Source organism: Sinocyclocheilus rhinocerous, unplaced genomic scaffold (genome assembly GCF_001515625.1).
Source record: "Sinocyclocheilus rhinocerous isolate Xijiao unplaced genomic scaffold, SAMN03320098_v1.1 scaffold1376, whole genome shotgun sequence".
NCBI classification, from domain to species: Eukaryota; Metazoa; Chordata; class Actinopteri; order Cypriniformes; family Cyprinidae; genus Sinocyclocheilus; species Sinocyclocheilus rhinocerous.
The window spans coordinates 58,295-79,153 of NW_015646354.1; the positions used below are offsets into that span (position 1 = coordinate 58,295).

At 37.3% G+C, this 20,859-nt stretch overlaps 1 protein-coding gene across 2 annotated transcripts in view; it reads left to right on the forward strand.

Annotated features, from left to right (window-relative positions):
• Window positions 1-5,795: 5,795 nt before the first annotated feature.
• Window positions 5,796-20,859, forward strand: part of LOC107707542 (ras association domain-containing protein 8-like) — a 28,433-nt gene continuing 13,369 nt past the window's right edge. The window contains exons 1-2 of one of the 2 annotated variants that reach the window (XM_016511605.1): window positions 5,796-6,024; window positions 7,231-7,315. The gene's annotated coding sequence lies outside the window, so the exon portion shown is untranslated. The remainder of the gene's footprint in view (window positions 6,025-7,230; window positions 7,316-20,859) is intronic. The other variant, XM_016511606.1, reaches the window with a different exon arrangement.

Here is a 20,859-nt window from a genome sequence, read left to right on the forward strand (position 1 = left end):
CATTTCTAAGGGTTTGGGACTCCAGCGAACCACGGTCAGAGCCATTATTCACAAATGGAGAAAGCTTGGAACAGTGGTGAACCTTCCCAGGAGTGGCCGGCCTACCAAAATTACTCCAAGAGCGCAACGACGACTCATCCAGGAGGTCATAAAAGAACCCAGAACAACATCTAAAGAACTGCAGGCCTCACTTGCCTCAATTAAGGTCAGTGTTCATGATTCAACAATAAGAAAGAGACTGGGCAAAAACGGCATCCATGGGAGAGTTCCAAGGCAAAAGCCATTGCTGACCAAAAAGAACACAAAGGCTTGTGTCACATTTGCCAAAAAATATCTTGTTTATCCCCGAGACTTTTGGGCAAATATTCTGTGGACTGATGAGACTAAAGTTGAACTTTTTGGAAGGTGTGTGTCCCGTTACATCTGGCGTAAAACCAACAGTCAAACATGGTGGTGGTAGTGTGATGGTCTGGGGCTGCTTTGCAGCTTCAGGACCTGGACGACTTGCCGTAATTGATGAAACCATGAATTCTGCTCTCTATCAGAAAATCCTGAAGGAGAATGTCCGGCCGTCAGTTTGTGACCTCAAGCTCAAGCGCACTTGGGTTCTGCAGCAGGACAATGATCCCAAACACACCAGCAAGTCCAAATCTGAATGGCTCAAGAAAAATAAAATGAAGGTTTTGGAGTGGCCTAGTCAAAGTCTGGACTTAAATCCGATCGAGATGCTGTGGCATGACCTTAAACAGTCCATTCATGCTCGAAAACCCTCCAATGTGGCTGAAATAAAACAATTCTGCAAAGAAGAGTGGGCCAAAATTCCTCCACAGCGATGTGAAAGACTCATTCGTGTTTACTCAGGTTATCTTTGTGTAATATACAAATTTGTTTGTTGATCTGAATCATTTAAGTGTGACAAATAACAGGAAGGTAAAAAAACAAAAAAGGAAGGGGAACTTTTTCACAGCACTGTATATATATAACTTTTTTTGATCCACTTCAAATGATGATTACTATGTATGTATGTTTTTTTTTAATGTATTTATTTTTTAAGGAAGTGCAGATATATCCATTTTTTAACATCACATTTTCCTGTGAGATCTTGTTGAATGTTCTGTTCACTAATAATTACTAATAATTATTTTTATGAGCCATTTTCACAGGTTCTTTTGAATTCGATCTTTGCATAACATCCTGGCTACTCAGTTGACTTTGTCATATTTTGAAGGAAGTGCAGAGTTTTATTTTTTATTTGTATTGGTTTTATTTAAAACCAACAAACATCTTACTGTGAGGTGTTTTGTTTGAAAAGTGCTTGTACTATATTTTTCAAATAAATGCCACTTGGTTTGAATTTTTTATTTTTTTTTAAAATATGACTCAAGTGTTAGTTTCTGGGCCCGCTGTACATGCACAGTATATTATAATCGCTCTTTTGTATATTGCTGAGTATGTAAGTGCTTGTTGTGTGTCATTTAATAGTTGCTTGAACAATCCTGAAGTTCGTGTTGACCTGTTGCCCTCAGGAATGATTCCCTGTCTGGAATCCACCCAGTACTGTCATTTACACAAACCTGCTTTATTATCATCGTCTCTGCACCACCTCCCGCGCTCCTGAAGCCTAACAAAGCCTCATTCATACTGAAGATCCGCTGGCTACGATTCAGTAACATCTGTCAGATATGTTCTGCAATTATGACATTTGGTTATCAGGCTCTACAAATGAATTAACAAGACTAATTCCTGTGAAATGGAAGAAGAATATCTTTCTGTGCGTCTGCTGTCTCTTTGATGGCGATGAAGGATGAAAGTGAAATGTTTTGAAAGCGTCATTGTTCTCTGTGTTTGGATGTCTGTCAGTCGGCGGTGCCGGGGGCCTTTGAAGGATGACTTCACATGGCTTTTGTTTCTCGTGCCCCGTGACCCTCAGGTGATTTTCTTCATCCCCCTCTTCCTGAGCCTTTTGAAAGCCTTTCTGACGGAAAGAAAAACAACCGTCCCACCCAGAACCGCCCCTCTGAATTTTTCACCACTCTCTTGAGATGAGATCTTGATATATTGTATACTGTCTTACACAGATCTCCAGCTAGTTAGTTGTGTTTGCCAAGGCAGGCATCGCTGTGATCATTGCTCTTACTTATGATTTGGGATTTAGTTGGTCTCCCAGCCGGGCCAAGCTGCTGTTTATCTGGTTTATCTGGTCGACCAGCTGGTCTCCCAAAATGACAAATGCCCAAAGCCTCTCTAAAAGCAGCAAACAGCAAACTTGGCCAGGATTGGACACCTGCTGCTAACCACCTTAGGCTGGTTTAAGCTAGATATGTGCAAAACTACAGATTCTCATAATGGAATTGATATTGGGAAGTTGATCTGGATCACATTTTTTAGGGGAAACTACTGTTCAAAGATTTTGGGTAATTTTGTAAATGGGTTTTTGAAATGTCACTTCTGCTCACCAAAGCTGCATTTTTTTTAGCAAAACTCTAATATTAAATTTGATTACTATTTTAATATATTGTAAAATGTAATTTTTTCCTGTGATCAACGTTGTATTTTCAGCATCATTACTCCAGTCTTCAGTGTCACATGATCTTCAGAAATATGCTGATTTGCTGATTATTATCAATGCTGCTTAATATTTTTTTTGTGGAAACCATGATATATTTCGTTTGCGTTTCTTTTATAAATAGACATTTCAAAAGAACAGCACTTGTTTGAAATAGAAACCTTTTGTAACATTATGAATGCCACTCATTTTTAATCAATTTTATGAAACGTATCTCTTTCTTAACCAAAACAATAACAACAACAAAATCTTACTAAACCCAAACTTTTGAACTTTTTGGTTTAGCAATATTCAAATCTTAAAAACAAAAAATTGGAGAAAAAAAACAGTCATCAGCAATTAAATGAGCTGAGGAGAACATAATCACAAAAACGTCTGCCCATGTATTTCTCTCCAGAGAGAATGAATCAACATTTTCTCATTCTGAATAGACACTTTTCCTAGAAAATCATCAGGATTATAAATAATGTGTAACAGTTTTGTCAACTTTGCTTTGAGGAAATAACCTAAATGGTGGCATGAAAGATCACATTCAGTCTGTATTGCTTTTCTGAGTCTGCTTTCTCTGGCTATTATAGACCTGAGCGTTTTTAGCGCGAGCTTATCTTCTATTGAGCGATTAATGTTTCTTTAAAAGCTTAGATGTTGTTGACTATATTTTGCTTCAGGGCTGCTTTTAAATTAGACCTGAATCTCTAGCCGTACTGAATTGTCTTGTGCCTGAGGAGAAAGGAGAAAACTTTCATTGTTGACAGTGGGATTTGGGGCTGTGCTTTATTGAGTTATGGGAGTTTAACTGCAAAATGAGCAGTGTAAGTTGCACTGCACACAAATCCCAGCAAACGACAAAGAGTTCTGTCATCATGTGGTGACCGTAATGACAGAGTCGGGCTATATTTAACCGCGCTGCCTATAAACAACAATCAAGCAGCGCTACATTGTTTTGTTCCTTCTTTCACTTCATCCTGCACTTAATGCCAAAGCGAAGCATCTTATGGAGAGGCTTTATGTGTGTGTAAATCAGTCTGTTCCAAACCTAGTGAACTGCCCACATACATGCATTTTTCACTGGATTCTTTAAAGTGCACCTGCACTTTGAAAACTTCTCCTGCACGAATGAGGAAATCTGTTTGGGGAAACTAATGGGTCGCATCTGTTCACGTTTTATGTTGAAACAAGTTTTAACTGCTGGGTGTCCTTTCTTTATGATGGAGTATTTATTCTTTTACAATGCGCCGAATGGCTTTGTTTGCCAATGGAAATACAATGACTAGGTGGATAAGGAAGCAATCACGTTCCTATTCAGGCCAATCCTTTCACGGTTCATTTGTGTTTCCTCATAAAGTAGGTCATGCGGTTATCAGGCACGCTTTCTGATGCCTATAAAAGTGGATGACTTTTGAAGTTGTTGTTTTTTTTTTTAAGTCTTTAAAGGTGCATTTATTTTTCCCACTTAAAGTCTTACAGCCAAAAAAAAAAATACCCTTGGCTAATCTGTTTAAAATGATAAACTCACAAGTTTTATTCTACATAAGCTTGGACCCCTTCATAGAGGCCGCCATTTTGAGATCACATGACCAGACCAATACTCCTCACTTTATCTCGGTAAACGACCTTATTATCAGGCACTTTTATTTGCAAAATAGCCAAGTCGTCTTTATTTCTATAGTGCTTTATACAATAAAGGTTCAAAGCGGCTTCATAGAGATAAACTGGAAAATAGCAGAATCAATTATGAAAACTCAACTATGAAGACAATAGTAGTTTAAATTCTGCTGTAAAGCAGCTCTAAAGGACAATAATGTCATTATTTAGCTAAAGTGAGTTCAGATAGGGCTGCACGATGAATTGTATTTTTAATCAGGATCATGATTTCTGCTTCTCTCAATTTTTTTTTAAAACATAATCCTCAGCAATATTTGCCTGCTGGTTATTTATCCTGAAGAGTTGAATTTAATTTGGCATTTGCATTTTCTTGCATTAGTAACAGACTCTACAAGCTTGGTTACGGTTGCCAGATTTCAAGAGTTTAAATCCCCCAATCTGAGCTTTGGTCTTAAATTTATAAATTTTCTGCCCAGTGGTTTACTTAGTCTTCCCAACCTGGAAGCCATGCGTAGAGTTGACAGTCTCTCTACATTACGAAAAAAATCACAGGTGAGCTAAAAAGACCGTCAAATATGTCAGTTGGAGTTCAGCAATCTCCAATGAGATTTTCTGCTCCATTAAAAGCTCAGTACAGCCAGTCTGTTTTCTTTCACGTGGCCGTTTGCATAGTTTGCAGCTAAATCTGTGTGCAAACCATGCAAGTTGACGTTCTCTTGATTTGTGCTTATGTAAAAGTGCAATAATTGATGAAATGTAAAAAATAAATAAATGACAACTGATTAATAATCATAATTATATTTTTGAGGGAACAAATCAGGGGAGAGAAAAAAAACACTTTTGAATGGTGCATAGGCATCTGTAAGTTAAACATCTGTTAACGCGTGTTTCCCAAAAGCAGTGTTAGCCAACTATGGTCGCAAGATCTGTCGTTAAAACCATAGTTCCGCAATTGTTTCTGTTTGTTTGTTTGTTTCCCGAATCCATAGTTCCAACAAACATTCGCAAACAGCATCACAAACGTGTGTGGTTTAAACTACAGCTCTCGATCTGTGGCTAGAAGCACAGCTTCTTGTTAGTATGACATATGGACTTAAACAGATCATGTTAGCTTATTTATTTTGCTTAAGAACATGTAATACAATCTATATCTTTCATTCCATACATATACATATACAGATTTCAGTACGTCTTTTTTCATGAGAATTAAAGCGCTGTTTTTGAAGAGTGTGCATATGTGCTCTAGTAGTACAGGCGAACCCTGGAGTGATGCAAGGAAACCTGCTAAATAAGAAAGAACAAAACTGGCGTAGCAGTCCTCAGATGCCATGTTCACTATTAGGGCTGGGTATCGATTCAGATGTCCTGATTCGATTCAATTTCGATTCCCAAGCTCTCGATTCGATTCTTGGTTCGATTCTCGATTTTTTTTATTACATTCAGTGAATATAGTTTAAATGCGATTGATATTTCTAAAACGTGAACAGTAAACATTAGTTTACAAATTCTAAATTAATAAAAAGAAATTAAGAGCCACAGGCCTGAATGCCTTTCTACATGTGTGTTGCTAGTGAGGGACAGAAACTGCTGAAAACAAAACAAGACACTCCTCCTACCTGGAGATGTGGGCGGAGCTTTGCCATGTCAGCAGAGTTCAGAGAGAGAGAGAGCGAGAGAGAGCTGTGGCTGTGAGAGGGAAGTGCTGTCATTCGTGAGGAGCTCAAGAGCAGAGCACACTCACCGCGCCACAGGATCCGCGCATCTGTCTCACTCACTGTCTGAGGAACTACAGGACGTTCTGCTTTTGTGTGGAAGTAGCAGTCGAAGCCTGGAGGAGCTGTGTGTTTTATGAGGTAAAAGAACTGTTCTCCGCATGTTCGCTCGCAGCTGGAGCCTGGAAATCAACCTGTTAACGTCTGTTATTGCGCGGAGATCACTAACAGAGTCATTTTACAAATACAGGAAAACTTTACTGCTCAGAGGTTGCTCTTTAATCGCTAAGGAAACTTAATGGAGGTTTTAGTTCTAGTTTGTTTAAACATCAACTCTGTTTCTCCTAAAATTTCTAGAAATAGACTCAAATTGGAGATATGAAATGAATGAGGATAGACTAGCTTGGATGAATTTGATAAACACGAGTTTATAATGAGATGTTTGATTGCAGATTTTGGTATATTGTTCTGAACACAATTTGAGATTTCTGAAAGTCTAGATGAGAAACATTTGAGTGAGTAATTTTCTCAGAAGAATTATCTGAGCAGTAGGCTACACAAAAGTCTCACTTTCATCTCCATTTAATGTCATTTTGGTCTAGAGAAACCGTTGAGCTATTAAACATCTTATTTAGTTATTTTTCCCAACTTCTTTAGGAGAAATAACAAAATTGACTACAGTAAGCATATATAAAGGAGCTACATAAGTGATTTTTATGGCATAAAACAAGAATCTGATGAGAAATCATGACACTTTGGTAGAAAATCTGAGCAGCAGTCTGAGACTGATGAGATTTCCTTTGAAACTCTAGATGAGCCACATGAGATGGGAGTCTTCTTCTCCGAAGAAAAATCTGAGAAGTAAACCTCACTTTGCTCTCCATTTAATCTAATTTCAATCTAGAGAAACAGCTGAGAAATTTAACATCTCCTTTGTGATATTTCATAACTTCCTTTGGAGAAATAAAAAAGCAAGCATGTAAAGGAGCCATAAAAGGAATGAGAACATAAAAAATTCGATTTGAGGGGAAATGCACGAGTTTTTCCTCAGACTTAAGTCTCCATTTAATCTCCATTTAGTCCCATTGCACTCTAGTTTTGATTATTTGAAGGTGTAGTGTTTTTCTTTTAAATATTTTTTTAAGAAATTCTTAAATCACTTTTGACTCCAAACATCTCTCATGAAAAATGAGACATGGTCCGTATGTGGTGGATAATGGATGATAGCATGGAGCTTGGATTTGATTATGCACCAATGTGTTTAGATCGACAATAATCATGCTTCTTTAACAGGCTGCTTCCCACCAAGTCTTTTCTGAACTCACTTTTTGCTTTTAATCTAACCAGATTCCCCTGTCAGTCTGTTTAACCACATTCGGCCTGCTAATGACCAGACTGCATGCTTGAAAGTCCAACACGGCCACCAAATCTGGTTAGTATATTCTTAGGAGTAGTGTAATATCATTATCTTATTCCAAACATAAAACCTTCCCAAGCATTTATGACTCCAGGCGCATGTTGCAGTTGCAGCACTTGTGGAATACGGCTCACGTGATGTTTATTCATGACTAATCAAAGTAAATCTGGTGACGTGGAGTCAAAGGCAGCAGGGCATCTCGTGAAGCGCTTGGCTCAGCTCTGGTTAAAGTGACAGTTCAGCACTTGGCTTGTTAAGCTGATCAGGGCAATGCTGGTGTGATGTACTGTCAGACAGCTCCGTTTAGCCTTCGTCCTGTTACTGATGAGAAACAGCAGGTCTGAGAACACAGCTGTCCATTAGAGATGCAGGCGCACTGCGGTGCGGTGCTAAAACATTGATCGAGAGAGAGACTGGACACGGGGAGAGTCAGTATAGTGACTGTGCTGAGAACTATTGCATCGTATAAGAGAGTGAGTGTCAGGGATGCTTAGTTTAGACTATAAGGGTACATTTACATGACAACGGAGTACCAAAAAACGGAATCTTTCCTTTGCGTTAATCAAAAAAAAGTTTCGCATTCACACAGATCTGCGAAAACGGCTAAAAGCACTGTATTTTGCATGTCAGGCCAGTAGATGTCACTTTATAAAGAAGCACTACACAAATTTGCGTTTTTGTACTTTGCTCAGAGACAATAATGGTATCATTTTGAGGCCCCCCAAAACATTGTTGTCATGTAAATGAATGGCCAAAACGCATACGGTTTTCAATTTTAGTTGAAAACTGTCTTATGGTATGTTTTCAGTTTTGTTCGATTCACTCATATCTTATAGTAGTAGGCAAGACATCATGGTCTTTTACTGGAAAGTGATGCACAGAGTGAGGTGCATTGACTCTTGTGTTGACCACTAAAGCTTCACCGAGTTCTCTAGATCAATGTGGAGAAACACACGCAAGCTTTCATTAGGGTTTGTGAACGCTCCTGTGCTTTAAGATGGACAGTTTCACCTTATATGCAAATCCTTCCCTTGTCAGCATTCAATAAAAACCTCTCTGTTTCTCTCTGTCGTTATCTCGGGATCTTTCTAGATCTCTGCGTCTCTGTAGCCTCTCATGACGTGTGAGCTTCTGCCTTTCACACCCCATTGACACTCAGGAAGGTGTAAAAATATGTGTTCAAAAGTGTAAAGATTCCCGGATAACACGATAAAAAGCCTTTGATTTGCTGCCAAGGTCAGAGTTTCTAGACAAATCAAACCCAACAAACAAAATTACATTACATTTTAGAAATGGCAGCAGAAACTTCAATATGGAAAGCTTTCTTAATGCAAGTAGAATGTTGGCGTACTGTGTCTGACAATGTTCTCTTTTATTTTTATGAACTATGAACTTTATGTCCAATAGAGAGTTGTGGAATATGTACAAAACAATGGGCCATACATCTATGTTGAATTAGGGACAGTTATTGTAGGCAAAAGTTAGCTCAAGTTTTTAGTAGCTTTTTTTTTTTTCCTGAAATGTTTTTACTATATTTAGGTTGTTGTTTCTGAAATGATTACTTAACACCCAAAACACTGATTTATAGTTCTCCCAAAGTATAAAATGAATGAAATACTACTTCAATTTTTTTTAATACTCCAAAATTATCATTTTGAATAGGCCTACTCTTAAAAAATAAAGGTTCCTAAAGGTTTTTTTAGAACCATTTGTGGTTCCCCGAAGTGAACGATTCTTAAAAGAACCATTTTTTAGAACATTTTAGCCATCTAACAAACCTTTTTCCACAGTAAAGAACCTCTTGTGGAATGAAAAGGTTTCATGGATGTTAAAGGTTCTTCATGGAACCATCAAAGCCACTAAAGAACTTTTTATTTTTAAGAGTGTACTAATTTATCTAGGCCATACCATCCATATTTTTTGAACGTTAAGGACAATTACAGAAGTGAGTTGTTGAATATGTCCTCTGGCAGGAATGAGGTCTCCAGAGATCTTTATCTACAAGAGCAGGTGCAGTTCTCCTGCTGCTTTAGTGGTTATTGAACGGCATACAGAAAAGATGAACCAACTGCATCCAAAATGCAAACCGGTTGTGGTAGAGTCTGTAGATGTCAACCCTCCCTTGGTTTTGTGTGTTTGAGCAATCCTAGAAAGAATTAGCATGAGATTTAAATGCTTGTTAGATATGCATCATCTCCGCCGTACTTGATGGAGGAAGTGAAAGGTGTTTGTTTGACATTGACTCATACGGCAGCTCCTGTCTGATGTGAGCAATTCACTCTAAAAAAATGCTGGGTTAAATAGGGACAAACCCAGCTATTGGGTTGTTTTGACCCAGAGGTTGGGTTGCTTTGACCCAGCGGTTGGGTTTAAAACAACCCAACCGCTGGGTCAAAACAACCCAATAGCTGGGTTTGTCCCTTTTTAACCCAGCATTTTTTAGAGTGAAGAAATGGAAAAAGCATAACAACCATAAACGGACTGTCTGCTTACCCAACACACAACAACAGCTGACAACATCCTCAAAGCAGCTATCATCTGTGAAAATCTGCAAGGACACACAAGATTTTGTCTTTTGAGTTGAAATGTGTGCAAGTCAAAGACATGACATGCTTTTTTGAATGGCTCTTTAAATTTATTCAGAGATGCATAAAACAAAAATACAATTTATACATACACCTCTTATGATGAATGTGTTTTTCTGATCATTTCTGAATCCAAATTAATTTTGATATTTTTGGGAAGCATAAAAAAGGTGGTAAAAAACTTGTCTGCCAAAGTCATTTGGTGCAACCATCATGCAGAAACTTGAAGGAAAAAAAAAAAAGAAATTATATCATAGGATCCCTGAACACATTCAGGTGTCAAATCTCTTAAAATATCAGATAGTTTTAACTTTGTATGATAAAGTAAGGTTAGTTCAGGTTGTAATTGTACAACCCCTTCCAATAAACGAAATATCATAAAGTGATATTTATGAATTAATCATTTATGACATCTGTAAGAATATTTTTTTTATCTTAAATATATTTAAATAACTTTTTTGAAAGTCATGATTAATGTGTACAATATTCGAGATGAACGGAAAATATGTTATTAGACTAATTTGTAGTCTAAATTTAAATATGAAACTCAACATAGAATACAAAAATGTAAATTTCCAAGAACTTGTCACATGCATTTTAAACTAGAATTTGAATAGATTTTATTGTAACTGTTGGATATTAGATATCCTCAGATTCACTTGTCTGGTTCCTCGCTCCAGTCTGAAACATTTTTTAAATCTCACAAAGTGTCAATTTGCGAGACAAATGTTATTTTTAGCAAAGCACAGTCTTAATGTTTTTGCAGGCGGCGATGCTTCTATTTTCTTCCTCATCTCAGCATCTGCTGTGAATTTTATTCTGCACAATCACAGCTCAGAGAAAGGGTTAGTCTGTCTCATTTTCTCATGTCTCATCCTGACACCCTTTACAGCTTTTCTCACAAAGCTCAGTTGTTTGATAATCTAAAAGAGCTTAGATTTCAATCCTCTGAGTTGTAACTTTGTTTCATCCTCGGTTCCCATGTCTTGACTGAAAAATCTATCTCCTGTGGTACTCGGATTCACACGCATGCTAATTTAAATGCTTGTCTGGTCCGGGACGCTGGCATAGACATTGTCTTTCTGCAAGATGCATCAAGGAGACTGGCAAGAGTGTTGACGCTTTCCATGTCCCAAGGCTGTCTGAGTAATTATTTAGCAAAGCTCACATAATGAGAGTGAGTTCGCTATGCTTCGGCGGCCTTCACCCATATAAATATCCTCACTTGGAAACCACAAGCTGTTTGCCACTGTTGCTTTGAGCCGTTGCCCCAAAGTTCCCATCTGTGCCACTACTTGACTGCATAAGTAGACCAGCCATTGACTGGCAGTTTAATGCGTTACCAAATACGCCATGAGCGAACCCAACAGCGGCTGCCCACTTTTTCAGCGACCTTCTTAAAGACGTCTGCACAAGCGTACTGTATATCATGACTTAACCTTGAAAGTCACGTATTGTACCTGTATTGAAATATTTATTCTAGCATTGGGTATTGAAACAAATTTCACAGTTTAATTTGATTTTTGACCAAATTTTTTGGCAGAATTTGAGTAGGCCTAGATCTGTTTTGAAAGTTATATTGTGCTGTGTATTGAGACAAATTTCACGATTCAGTTTGGTTTCAATAAAGTGATCTGTCACGCCATATTAAAGCGTGACAAAATGGTATTTGTTTACATTTTGTTATAAAATTGACCATTTAAGATGATTACATCTGTATTGAATGGTTTATACTAGGGCTGGGTATTGATGCAAATTTCATGATTCACTTTGATTTTGTTTTCAATTTACAAACTTTTGGTTTGAATTCATTCGAATCTTAATTTGAAACCAGTACATGTTAATCTTACTCAAGGAAAAAAAAATATCTCAGCAAATGAAGTAGAAACTATACAGGGAACCCTATCAGTTGGTACAGTACTACAATATTAAAGGCTAAAATTAACAGCTGATTACTTTTAACTCGACTCCAGTTAGATATAGATATATATATGAGCATTTAAATGGTGGCTGTTATATTTATTAAAACATACATTAAATATTGCAGAACAGATTAAATAGCAATACATATGTATGTATACATTTGTAAATATAATGCATATATTTAGCAAAATGCTCCTGTAGTGTTATTTTTTAGCTAACTATTGGGTTTATGGTCATTGACTGGCTTTCCTGAGGTAAATGCAACATTACATGACATATTGTTTACAAGCTGTTTTATTGATGTCTTTCCATGGTTGAAACACAGATTGAGTGATTATATGAGACATGGTGCATTTTGGCAAGTTATACTGTTTCTTTCATCACCTTGTGATGTTTATTTTGTGTAGTAACTAGTAGTAAAGTTAAAGAGATGATCAGTTCACATGCCACTTGAACCAAAGAGGCTACATTGATGTGCCATGCCACATTAAAGAGCACCAAAACAGTATTTATTCTCTTAATTTGATAAAATATTGACAATTTAAAAACTAAGACTTATTTTCATATAAAAAGTAACAAAGTGTGAAGCTCATTGCGATTTATTGGATGGGAGGTACTCTACAAATAAAGTTTAGTGAAGTTTTGTTTATGCATCTACTCAAAACAACACAGACCAAAATATTTTTGGATTTAAGAATGAATGTTGGTTCTTCAAAATGAGAATTGATTAAAATGTAAAAAAATCTATATTTTCAGTCGTTTACAGTAGTTTACACATGATTACTAAAATTTCTACATTTTACAATGGTGAATATGTATAGGATTTTTACTTATTTTCCAAACATTTGCTGAAATTTGAAAGGGCCGAAAACAGACCCCTGACCTTCACCAGCGGAGGAATGTGGAAAGGTGATGAGCGGTCATGTTCTGGTATTGGTAGGAGTTGAATTTAACACAGTTTTTGAACCAATTGATTGTTACAAATTGAGGGGATGAATTTAGAGTTTTACTGTTCTGATGATTACGGTTAGACTGTTAGCATGCTAAAGTAAAGCACAGTGCTAGTATAGAAACCACACTGAGAAAATTGTTTTAAATTCTCTTTAAAAACTCTTTAAACCACCACAATCAGTTAGTAAAGATTTCTTGCCAAATCAAGTATTTCATGCAATAAATGTGAAGTTTATCTGCTGTAAAATACCGCCTCGATTTTAAACTACGAAAATCAAGATAAACTTGCTAGTCAACCTTACTAACCGACTAGTTAGTTGAAATACTGTATACTGTATAAATATTGAAATTTAATCTCCAAATTTATTCACCGTTTGAAACGACATGGGGGTAAGTGATTAATGACAAAATTTTCATTTTGGGGTGGAGTATCCCTTTAACCTCATCAAACGACTACATGGCTAAATATAAAATATTAAGTATTTCTAACTGACTACTTCTAACTAACTAGTTGGTTAGCCTCATTAAATGACTAGACAGTTGAGTATAAAACACAGAGTATATTAAAAAAAATATTGAAATTACATTTAATAATACAAAAATTACAAAAGTACAAAAATTAAGATAAATAGAACTACCAGAAAAAAGAGCACACTCGCTGATGAGTTACTAGTTGACAAGTCAACCATCCAAACCCATAGTAAAATTTCATCACTTAAAGATTTCAAAGACAAACTTTTTTTATTTGGAATAACTTCATTAAAATGTAGTGGTTTCAATGGGCATGATTCAAAGTAAACTGGGTCAACTTTGAATTCATGTTGACTTCAAGAAGTTTCTCTTCAAAAGGAATTTGATGGTGGATGTACAGTTTGTGCACCTGTTAAGAAATATCCACTTCTATACAGTCTGACCACAAGGGAGTTTGCTCTTGTTTTAATTAGGGCTGCACGATAAATCGCATGCGATATTTAATGCGCATCTTGTCAGTAAAGCCGCTTCTGTAATCAGCGGTAAATCTCCATCACGTGCGGGCTTTCACATGGAGCAGCATTTACTACACAGAGCCGTTGTTCACTGAGAAGCTGCGCAAAAAATTGCGCGATTATGAACGTGGTGTTTCGCAGCTTGCCTGTGAACAACGGCTCTGTGTAGTAAATGCTGCTCCATGTGAAAGCCCGCACGTGATGGAGATTTACCGCTGATTACAGAAGCGGCTTTACTGACAAGATGCGCATTAAATATCGCATGCGATTTATCGTGCAGCCCTAGTTTTAATATAGGCCTAGCCACTCGCAGTAGGTGCACCTGTTCTGTCTTGCATTGAAAATAGGCCAATATCTCAGGACTTCCTTTGTTGGCGATCTGTCTTTTACCCCTCAGGCTTTGATAGTCATCATTTCGATAAATTTGGAACAGAATGCAACATTATAAAAAGTGCGGAACACGGTTTTAAATTATTTAGCGCAGCAGGCATGTAAAAGAATATTAAATAACTCATGAACCTGAAGTCTCATGCTGCACGCAAGCAAATTTGGAGAACAGAGACAGTCTGGCTGTAAAGACGACGCATACACGGGCTAAAATTGGCACGGCTGTTTAGTAATGTCAGTAAACAGATACTCCTTATTTCATTTCCTCAGTGGAAAAACACATTTAATTGGTTATGACGAACAGCAAAGCTCCACACAAGAGAAAATAATGTTTCAAAGCTGGTTTCTCTCTTCTAAGGCTTGTTGTACACGGCTAATGTTATTTTCTCTGCAGATTCCCTTATGGTCCGCTTACACCTGGACAGTTTATCTCATGAGAAGTGAAAACCGCCCACCTGTCTTAAAGACTGGAATCACAACCCATGCATTATACTTAACGTCTAACAGATTCTTGCGGTTGCACTCAGAATTGGTTTTCCAGATGGTGTCGGGCTAGAGATTGGCCTTAATTTGTGATCTTTTTGCGAAGTTCATTTAGAAGCCCAAAATGCAACTTCCCATTGGAGGCTTGACAAAGTTAGGGGTGAAGCCTGGTCACTTTTAATGCCCTCAACATTCCTCTGTCTAAAGGCAAAGGGTCAGCACTTCTAGCATTCATGCGGTCGGAGAAGCATAAAGCTGCATTGAACTAGTGTTTTGAAAAAGCAAAGATGGCAATAACCTTTTGGATAGTCTGAGCTTAATTCTGATTGGACAGCCTACAGTTAGACTAATGAACAATATTTTATGACATACGAATTAATAAGTTGAGTTGAGTCATTCTCAATCAGGGTGCCTCAGGATGACTTCAATGATCTAAAATATGATAAAACAACTAAAAATAAAGATGGAGAAATTCTGTAAATTATTACAATTGTATTTGATAAAGTATTTATATTTTTTCTTATGTTAAGCTCTAAAATATTTTATCAGGTAGAAATTGTGAACAAAAATATTTGTTAGAAACCTTTATTCTTAATTCATGTACAGTAAACACAAACGACTAAAAAACACATGGTGACCTAGAATATTGTTGTGGGCAATGGGGGATTTGAAGTCAAAAAACACCTTAGCTGTGAACAATAAATAAATAAACAAATAAATAAAATGATACATTGTTTTTTTTTTTTCAATGAGAACAATATTTATCAAAAACTAGAAAAGTGAATATTTCAATAAAATAAATATATATGAAATAAATAAATAAACAAATAAATATGACTCACAGCAGTGCAGTCGCTCAAATTAATTGACTTTTTTTTTTCATGTTCACTTTAAACACATCCGTCTGGATCGGTAAATCAGACAAATGGCACAGTTATAGACTCCATCCAGTTTTTGCATTTGTTGTTGGCAACAAGGCCATTATGAAAGAATGTCTGCTCAGGTTATGGGTGGAAGTGCTCAATGCATGAGGATCCGGCTGTAATTCATGCGTGAAAGCAGTGACACATTTATAGGTGCATGTTTGTTCAAAGAAGGCTAATCAGTCAATCAGAGAGGAAATGGGTACAAAAATGTGAACCACCAGCTGACTCACTTGTGATGTTGTTTGTGGGGGGCATGTTCAGGACTTGCCTGGAGTTGTTTGATGGTTATTTTGATGAAAGAGTGGGCATACTGTGAATGGATGGGTGGTACTGTGGTGTAGCATAGGACGGTACAGTTGTTATCTGCTCTGTTGTTATTTCTAGTTTGTTATTTCCCTTCACAGTGGATGAGATTGGTGTTTCCAAGTGAATGTTTGGTCCTAATGGGACAACATACACAAACAATGCAACACACTGCGAACCAAACATAGTCAGCTAGCTAAGTTCAAAAACCATGTGTACAAAGGAGTTGTGGTGTACAGTGCATGTGACTTAAAGGGATAGTTCACCCAAAAATGAAAATTAGCCCATTATTTACTCACCCTCAAGCCATCCTAGGCGTATATGACTTCCTCCTTTCAGATGAATCCAATCGGAGTTATATTAAAAATTGTCTTTGATCTTCAAAGCTGTTTAATGGCAGTCAGCGGGTGTAGCAGTTCATCAGTCCAAAAGAAGTTAAATAAAGGTCCTCCATCCATAATAAAAAGTGCTTCACACGGCTGCGGGGGGTGAACAAAGGCGTCCTGTTGGGAATCTATGTGTTTTTGTAAGAAAAATATCCATATTCAAAACGTAATAATCACTTTAATCTAGCTTGTGCCAACAGTTGTACACGGAAGCAGCTCCGGGAGGATGACGTATGTGTGGGTGAGTCTCGTGAAAACCAGCGTTTGTTAACAGGAGCAAAGGAAGCAAAGTTTATATCGAAATCCTCTGACATTCTTCTTTACAAATCCTCGTTTTGTACTTCTAATTCCCGCAGCCATGTGAGACACTTTTTTATTTTGGATGGATGCGCTTTATTTCACTTCTTTTGGACTGATGCGTGCAACACCCGCTGACTGCCAATAAACAACTTGGAAGATCAAAGACAATTTTTAATATAACTCCGATTGGATTCGTCTGAAAGAAGAAAGTCATATACACCTAGGATGCCTTGAGGGTGAGTAATTCATGGGCTAATTTTCATTTTTGGGTGAACTAACCCTTTAAATGTTATCTTCAGCATAGTACGCACATATACAGATTTTTGTACTATGCATACTCCATAGGTCAGCGCTCACATGTGCCTCTAATTTTTTTTGGCACTAATTAGTTTGGCAGCACTGACACTAAACAAGGATGAAACTTTCTAGTGCGTATGTGTTTAGTGTGCACATTATCAAATGAAGTATACTTTGATATACTGTGCTCAACTATACGCATATGCTAAGTATTCATGTCAAAACTGAAGTATAGTTTAGGCATTACATTAAAGATCCAATTAAATGGCTTGACGAACAGTTTTTGTTTAAATGTTGATAAATTTCCTATTGAAACAACTCGGTTCACACATGGGCCTTGATTTTTTAAATTTTTTTTATTAGTTTGTCCCCAAGGTGGCAGCACTGTTGCTGCCATTGTTTCACAGTCAAAAAGAATCTGATGAGACAAAACAACAACAAACTACTTAGATGCAACAATAAATGTGCCAGCATTGGAGAACGATTGTGTGAGGGGGTTAAGAGATACACGCAACTTAAAAAATGCGTACAAAGACATTGACATGTCCAATGTTTGCAATATTTATCTCCAGACAAGGATGAAACTTTGTAGTGTTAATTGCGTTAATTAGTTTGTCCACAAGGTGGCAGCACTGGCACCACCATTTTTAAGTCGAAAAAGTAACTTGATGGAACAACAACAAACTACTTGGATGCAACAATAAACGCACCAGCATTGGAGAACGATTGTGTGCTAAGCATTTGCATCAAAAATATATACTGCAGGCTTTACTGTAAAGACCCAATTAAGTGGCTTGATAATCACAGTTTTCCTTTCATTGTTGATATTTTTCCTATTTTAGCAACTCCGGTGCCACCATTGTTTCACAGTTGAAAAAGAAACGAATGAAACCACAACAAATTACTGGAGACGCAACAACAATAAACGCGCCCGCATTGACAAGTGATTGTGTAAAGGGGTAACGAGAAATACACAACTCTAATTTTAATGAGTACAAAGAAATGTATTGGTCATGACATCTGGAGAGAACTAGCGCAAACGCTAAACAAGGATGAATTTTTTGTGTGCATGTGTTGAGCGCCTGTGTTTGTGCAGCATATCAAATAAAGTATACGTTGAAAGGCTATGCATTCAACTGTACACATATGCTAAGCGTTTGCGTCAAAACTTAAGTATACTTCAGGTTTTACAATAAAAACCCAGTTAAAACCCCAATTATATGGTGTAACAAACACATTTTTCCTTTCATCGTTGACATATTTCTCTGTAACAGGAATTTGGCTTATAACCATTAGCCATTTTTGTTTAGATCACATCTATGAAATATTATTAGCTACTTGTTATTGCTAGTCAGTTACAGATGGTGTTGGGGGAGTAACATACTCTAGAGAGCATTGTCATTGGTCAAAAGTTGGGACATGCCCATGAGTGCCCATGCCCATTGACAAAAAAAGATAACCTAAACATGGCCAGATTCCTGACAGGGTACTATTGGTCTTGGATCGCCTATCTATCGGACCTTGTTTAGGGTCTATGCTTTGGATTGGTTTGACCCTTTATTTGTTATTTTATACATGAAACATCCTTAGCCAGAAATCTTGCTGATGCATTGCTGCTGCGGGGTGGAGATGCCATCCAAATAAATCACCATTTGATTCATAATGTGTAGAGACAGCAATAATTCTCTCCACACACCCACCAGACACAATCCCTCTGCTTTCTCAGCACCGCATTCATTCAGTGATCATCTGCTGAGGAAACATTCAATCAGAGCCACACTACAGCTGACAGAGAGCGTTTGTTAAAGCTGCAGAAAATTGTTAATGTTAGGCCATGTGTTTGTGGCAGAGTAGGACACAGATGTGTTCTCACTTAGGTCTTTTTAAGAAAGAGCCGTTGTTGTGTCTATATGGGGGCTGAAGATGACATGCACCATGGGAAATATACACCTCAACAGCTGCAACAGAAAACAGTGTCTGTACTGCAACAATGGCCTATTGTGTGGGTTAATATTGTATTAAACACGTGTAATTTTGCTATGGCAAGTGATCCGTAAAATGTCTCAGACTGACATTTGACAAGATATGCCATTGCTTAGATGCCAAAATGTTTGCTTATAGAAATGGATTTGATTTAGCCTATATTGTGAAGACAAAACAAAAACTATCAATAATGAGCTTTTCAAAGAACTTTTACATATGAGGAATATTTTCGACCTTCTTCTGAGTTGTTATATTGTGGCTAATATTTGGACGATTACCAAGCTAGGTGTTTGCTAGGGTGTTGCTAGGCATTTGTTAGTTTAGCTAAGGAGTTATGTCTTCATAGGCAGTTGTGAGGTTGTTAGTTGGACATTGCTAAGGCTGTTGTTCTGGGTATTAGATAGTGTTGCTATGTGGTTTTGGGTTTCTGGTAATGTGGTCGATAGGGTGTTCTGGATAGTTGCTAGGTGGTTGCTGGGGTGTTTCGTCTTCCAGGCAAAAAACGAATCTGGATGGTTTGGAAAAATGGGTGGACGATATACCGGTAGACATGATTAACTGGTAAAAATGTGTTAACCGGTAGAGATTTTCGACTATTGTCTCTCGCGGGTTACATACACACTATCAAAATGCCCATCTTTGCAAGTATCCTCGTAAACACAGTAATTTAGGTCTTAAGTAAATGCAAACAGCTGATAAAGAAAACACGTGTATGTGTCCAGGCAGCTCTTAAAGTGGCAGCAGTCTAATATTTCTGCTGCTTTTATACATTTAATTACTTTCTACAATATATGTAGCATTCCTTATTTATTTGTTCTACTGTAGTTTTTTTTTGTCCTATTGCTTATTAGTTTCTTATTCTTATTTAATCACTGACTGTTTACTTGTCTTCAGTAAGCTCAAGGTTTTTTTTTTTTCAATTTAGACTAGTATTAGTTTTTTGTGATACTGACACTGGTGACAAGAACTGTTGTCAAACATTTTTATATCATAAAGACCTTATTTAAAGCAAAAACAACTATATCAAGATATATATTGTTACCGTGAAATAAAATTACTCGTATCCTGGATTTAAGATTTTGGTCATATCGCCCACCCCATTTGGAAAATATTAGCAGATTTGCACAGTTTAAGGTATCATTCATGGCTGTTGCACAGCAAGTTTAGTACTTCAATAGATTAAGCAATAGACATAGTCATCAAGTGTAATGTCAGCGTTGCCTCATTAATTATTTGCACTTTTACACTTGTGTATTAAACAGCAGAACTGCAAACAGAGAGTGTGTCTCTCTTCCCTTGAGGGGCAAGATGACATTTACATGCTACATTCTACAGATGTGTGTTTGTGCTCGTGTGAAACTTCTCTATCTGTCTGTAGAGGCTCACTCCTCTTGCTATCTAATACATTTACAATGACTTATTAATGATAATAGTGCACAGTAGTGGTTTCGATAAGAACAACTGGCTAATAACATCTGCTAATGTTAAGAGAGAGCACCACGCCTGCACAATAACAGTGCGCTTGTTCCTCAGGACGTATTCTCAACAGCCTGCAAAACATAAAGAGGATGATGAAAGAGAGGAATGGGATAATTCTAGTAATCATAGCTTTCAGAGGACGCGCTTAGAAGGGAGGAGAAAGGGAAGTTATAGATGTGTCTGGGGTGGGTCTGCATTTCTGAAGCAGTGGGTCTGGACATGTGCAAGTGATTGTATGTGAGAGATGGAAGTTAACGGATCCAAGCGTGTGGCGGCTATCCACCCTAATCTCAAACGCAAGCCTGCTGTGAGTCAAGTCACAATGCCAAAATATGTCTTTTTTTGTTCTAACATGAATGCAGTGAACTTAAAGGGTTAGTTCACCCCAAAATGAAAATTAGCCCACAAATTACTCACCCTCAAGTCATCATAGGTGTATATGACTTTTGTCTTTCAGACGAATCCAGTCGGAATTATATAAAAAATTATCCTGGCTCTTCCAAGCGTTAGAATAGGAGTAGGCGGGTGTTTTTGTTCAACAGTCCAAAAGTAGTCAAATAAAGCGCATCC